Below are 6,000 nucleotides of genomic sequence, written 5' to 3'. Positions count from 1 at the left end.
ACACGTACTGACTCCCCTTGAGTTTCAGGATGAAGGACCAGCATCCAAATGCAGAACCCTTATGTGACGTCTTAATGAAATGTGGATACATTACTGCAGTCAAATAGAGAGTGTATCCTCTGCAGTGTTACCCTCATCTTCTCGCCTAAGTAGCTATTTTTGCCCCGCTGCTGGATGCTGATACGTCTCGCTGTGATTTGATCACAACACTTTGGGTGCAGGCGGTGTCATCAGCTTGTCTCTTTCCTTTTTTTTTTTTTAACACTGACGGGTGCATCAGCTGGGGCAATAATGCATTCAGAGCAGAAACTTGTCAAAAAAAAGAAATTCATGCTGACACCAATAAACAACCAAACTGAGCCTCAGAACTGATTGAAGCAGCTTAAACACAACTAAAATACTTGATATGTACCCCAAATCCATATATTATTCCATCAATATGACCATTATGATGAAGGTTTACTCTGCAGTGTACCACTAAATGTGCAGATATTTAATTGCCATCTGTGAATAAGCTGTTTGCCTCCAGAGGGCTTGTAGCAGGACCGCAGCTTCTCATTAAAGAGTAATTAGCTCCATCACAATCCCTGGATTTGGACATACATCCACACTGCTATTCATGAATTAATTAAATATTTCTTAATCCAGCTTTGTGCTTATGATCCTGTGGTGTGTAGTGTTGACTGGAGACTGAGGTGCCATAAAAAGGCAGAGTATATTTTCATTGTTATTCAGACATTTGGTGCCCAATGATCCTCGAAATTAAATACATGTTTTGAAATATTTTGAAATGTCCTTGCTGAAAAAAAACCCCATACCCTTTATTGTTTCAAGCAGAAGTCACTTTTAAGAATTCAGCTTTTACCAAGTATAGTAAGACTAATGATATGGGCGGCAAACTCACGGAACAGACTGGAGCATGTCAGTGGTGTCATGTCTGCAGTCTGTGGGCGTGAACACATGGATAGTGATGTTTTTACAATCTGTTACATCAGAGTTACAGCTGTGGCTTGACTTGTACTCGAGAGTGCCACCATCGAATATTTACTGGTGCTGATATCAGCCTGAAAAAGATCTCAGTCGTTTAACTGACTGAAATAAAGTACAGTAAGTACCTTCTGGTACGACTGTAACCGTGGGGAAAAAGAAAGTTGTTATGGATCAAAAACAAAATGAGGCAGCGACATGAACAGCTCAAAGGAACGGTAAAAAAAAAGACAGATGGGTGATGTTCACAGGAAGATATGACTTTGGACTCATTAACTGTATTTTAATGTGAAATGAGACATTCAAAGATGCAGCAGTTGTGTTCTTTTTCCATCACTGTGACTACAGGGAGACGCTGCAGAGGTGTAACCATGGTGTGCCTTAAGGGACAAAATAGGATGAGATTCATCACGATTTAAATACAAAATGCACTAATTTAAGACCTTAATTAATCACAATTAAATAGCCATATTTGTATTAGGCTAAACATCAGAAGGTGAGGGTAAAAAATAAAAGATAGTATATTAATTTATTATTAATTCATGAATATATTTCCCATTTGATTTTATTCCCTTAAGCTTATTTACTGATAGAACCTCAATCAATTCTCCAATGAGCCTCATGGATTTACTGCGGTAATAATGAATGCACTACACCCCTCACGTTCCCGGCATGCATTGTGGAAAGAGAGAGAGAGAGAGAGAGAGAGGAAGGGAGGAGAGAGAGAGAGATCGAGGGTGGGGGGCTTGGCTTGGAGGCTGAGGAGGACCGTGGACCAGAGCGCAGAAGAAGAAGCAGCAGCATCAGAAGAAGAAGAAGAAGAAGAAGGGTCATAATCCGACACTTGCTCATTACTGACAACCGCTCAGGTAAATTCGCTTTTTTTTTTCTTTTTTTTTCATCAGCACCACGTTTTTTTTTTTCCTCCAAGCTTTTGTCTGCGTGTTTGTTTCCGGCTGCGGGCTTTCCTTTTGGATGAATCAGGTTCTTCTTTTACGCAACAAAAGCTCATCCTTTCCGGGTTTCTTTATCATCATTACACTTGGATTCAGACGTGTTATTGAGCATCGGGCGCAGCGTTGTGCTGTGTCACTGTGGTTTGAGTGCTTTGACAGCTTGCTCCTGCTCTACAGTAGGTTTGTGTGCAGGGATTCCCTCAGCCATGTCTCTGCAGCCTCCTGTCCAGTCACTCCTCCGCTCAGCGTTTCAGGAGGAGAGAGAGAGGGAGGAGAGGGAGGGGGCTTGATATCCATTTCATGATTGTGACCCGGGGAGACGGTGGATGAGAAAGTCATTGCACCCATATGTTGAAGCAGAGTAACAGAAATGGATCGTGTCCATTCGGTTTTAACATGTGCACACTGATAAAAGAAACCTTAATAATATTATTTCTCTGAACTCTGTTTTGAAATTTAGCCTCATGATAATTGCGTTTTCTTGTTTGTCATTTTATTACCCCTCCATTACTGTGTTCAAACAGAGCAACCCATGTTGAATATTCGACACGAAACCCTACTTATATGTTGTTTTGATCATTTTTAAAGACTTTAAATAGCCAAAGACAAAAGCTATTAGAAAATACTGACATATTGCAGCATATTCTTAGTGGATATTCTTGTCAAACATTTGTCTTTTTTTCCACAGCGAATGGATTATAAACATAACTTTTCATTCTGAATGTTTTTTTTCTGTCCTTCTTACCGTTTTAATTTAAATTTTAAGCCTTTCTCCTGAAAAAATCCTGTCCATTTTGTTACTACATGCATCAAGTTGTTCGCAAGCTAATATGCTTATTTGTTTATGTGTTTGGTTCTCAGCAGGGAATTTATAGCTGTTAGTAACATTTTCTAGATTCTATTGTGTGTCAGTAAGCTAGTTAAGCTGTTTTAGCTTTAATTAAATTTGAAGCAAACTATAAAATTGTGTGTCAAAGAAGAAATTGATATCAGGCTAAAATATGTCTACAGAGGGCTCAGTAGAGGCTAGCTTATATTGACCCATGCTGCTAATTACAGGTTAGCTTTAAATGCTATGAAGCTTTGAGAGGAAGCTAGCTTAAAATGTCCTGGGTACTGAGGATAGGATAGGCTAACTTAAAATGCTATGTAATGCATAAACAGGGCAAGCTTAATTGCTTTGTAACACAAAGAGTAGCTGCAGTGCTAGTTCATGCTCGTTACCGGTGCTCGACCGATATTGTTTTTTTCAGGGCCGATACTGATACTAGTGGTGGGCGATATAACGATCTTAGATCGTGAAGGATTTTAACTTGATGACGATCTGCCAAAGCAGAGAGATCGTAGAATCGGGCTAATGTGTTTATTCTATCATGCTGCAGTTTACGCTCCTACACAGACGCGTCTCCCCCTCTTTTGCTCCGCAGCGGTGAAAACGGAAACATAACTTAAAAGTAAAGTCCGCATATCTGCATAGTTTGCACAGTTAAGTTTACATCTCGGATAGCGACACAAGAAACCTTTTAACGAGCCCGAGAGATGTTAACAGTCTGCAGAGAGACAGACAGGGCGGAGCTCAGACAGACAGTGATGAGAGATATAACCCCGGTGTTTAAAATGTTGCTGTCGGTGTTTTCTGCTCTCTCTCAGTTTTTAAAAGTTACGATCAAGCTTCTTCACCCGAAGCTCACCTGTTGTGATAACTGAATTTATAGGGATTACACTAAACGACGTTACAAAGCAGCGGGCAGATGAGAGTGAGTAACCATGGTGACTGTCTGTCTGTCAATCAACAATGTCCCGCCCCCTCTATGAATTCAACTCTTCAGTCAGTAAAACTTACTTTGATCATGTGTCACAGAATGAACACATTCTGTATTATGTTTGATTATATATAAACTAAACTAAAGTTAGTCCAATGATGTCATAAAAAACAACAAAGGCTGCAGAGCCTGTATGAAGCCACAAATGTTGGAACTCTGCAGGTCTAAATAGAACAGAAACACAAGAACTTGAAGTCTACATGTTTTTAAATGAATGAATAACTGCGTGAAACTGTTCCTGATGAACATAAAAAGAGGACACATAACTAAATCATCATTTCAAAGTGGTGAGGAAAACCTTCAAATTGTTCATAAATATTGATCAAATTGAGGGAAAGACATTTCTGTTGCTAAAGATGTTCTGGGTGAGACCTCCAGACCTCCTACAAAGATGTTTTTTAAATAGATTAAACTTGTCAGCACAGTTTTTGTGTATTTAAAAACATTATACAGGTAAATAAGTTTGGTTGAACTGGTCAGTAACTTACAAATTTGTCTAAAGATCAGTATGAAAAAAATTGTGATAAAATCGTGATCGGGATTTTGCCAAAGAAAAATCGTGATATGATATTTTTCCCATATCGCCCACCTCTAACTGATACGATTATTAGTATTTCATGAGACCGATAAAAGACATTTGGAAACTGAAAAGCATTTACAGTCTTTCTGTAACATTTTAAAATTGTGATTATATAACAAACCCCAACACAAGAATTTCTTGAGATGCTAAAGGAGACTCTCCTCCTGTTCCAGGATGCTCTCGACTCTGCATGTCAGTGGCATCCAGGCTTTAATGTTGGTTGGCTATTACTTGTGTGACAGATAGTGTTGTGGGCGGGACATTAAGGTGAGTGAAAAGAGACCCAGAGGGAATTTAACTTAATTCATTGTATCTGCGATCTGAAACGCCGAATATTGGCCACTGATAATCGGCCAGGCAGATAATCAGTTGACTACTACTTGTTACCATGAAGTACTTTAACTTGTGCTATTTAACTTAGAAACATTAATACTAGCATTGTAAAAGATACTTTAAAAACTGAGAGAAGTTGTCACTTAATTATAATACATCAGACATGTTGCCAGTATAAGAAATTACAGGTTTAGATTGTTTCTCTTTGTTAAAGTAGATGTAGAGTGGGTAGGGCTCAACAAGTGATGTCACATATTTGAGTTTACCAATAAGAATTTAGTAAAATTTGACTCATAATATCTACCTACACAGCCCTGAAGTTGTAAGTCAAACAGTCAAAACACCCCCCTGTCATTTATCCTGCAATTGAGCAAAGAACCCCCAGCTACCCGACCCTCCATAACCCATGAATGTTTTGCTTTGTATATTTTCATTTTGTTTCAGTGCCATGGTCTGCATGTGGCCTGTAACCTTTGAGTCCTCTGTCTCCTCCTGCCTCTGCTGCCACCACTGAACCCCCCCCAACCTACAGATAGAAAAGGGCACAAGCCCTGAACTATCCCACCAGACTCCTGATCCTTTAACCTTAGTCTAGATGTAAGTCCATAACTCTTCCCTCAAGATGTGTTTTCTAAACGTTCATTTTGACAGTAAGGAAATACGGACACTACATGCTCTAGAGAAAGACTTCTCATAGAAACAAGAATGTACCGCAGCTTTAAGCATTCCCCACAAATAGACAAACATACTGTAGCTTCATTTTTTAGATAAAATTGACTCAGCATACTTCACAGTGGTAACGGTGGTATGGCCGCTCTCCCCTGAATATTGACGCCAGTGACATCATACTTTCAAATAAACACCATGAAATATTTATCAGGCAATAAGCAGGCGGACACAAGTGTTCCCACCATAACCAGCTATCTATTCTGTCTCCCAACAGATGCTCCTCAGCATGAAAGGCTGGCTGCAGCCACTAATGATCTCTGTTTTTTTTCTTCTCCCTCCGGTGAAATGATAAATCGCTAAAAGACGGTGACCTTTTTGTCCCTGATCATCTTGCTCGGTGCCTCTCGGTGTGCTCCAGACTTTACGGAGGAATGCTCCACTTGGTGACTGGAGGAGACTTTGGAGACACAAGTTGTAGTAATGTGGGGGCTGGCTTGTTATGAATGGAGCTTTGAAATCAATATGCTGCTGATGCTGTTTACATGGGAAATGATTCATCAAGAGCCTGTTAGTCATAACTAAAATGTGAATGGAATGGATGGAGTATTGTAATAAGCTGGACTGAGGGGGTTGCTCTGAAGGGCTGTCAATC

The 6,000-nt window shown here is 39.7% G+C and overlaps 1 protein-coding gene across 1 annotated transcript in view; it reads left to right on the top strand.

The window, feature by feature from the left end:
• Positions 1-1,741: 1,741 nt before the first annotated feature.
• The window catches only part of syn3 (synapsin III), a 114,000-nt gene continuing 109,741 nt past the window's right edge, over positions 1,742-6,000 (top strand). Inside the window, exon 1 of the mRNA XM_061029221.1 lies at positions 1,742-1,856. The gene's annotated coding sequence lies outside the window, so the exon portion shown is untranslated. The remainder of the gene's footprint in view (positions 1,857-6,000) is intronic.

Source organism: Labrus mixtus, chromosome 22, assembly GCF_963584025.1.
Source record: "Labrus mixtus chromosome 22, fLabMix1.1, whole genome shotgun sequence".
Taxonomy (NCBI): Eukaryota; Metazoa; Chordata; class Actinopteri; order Labriformes; family Labridae; genus Labrus; species Labrus mixtus.
Note: the sequence above shows the minus strand (reverse complement) of the source record. Positions and strands in the feature narration are given on the sequence as shown.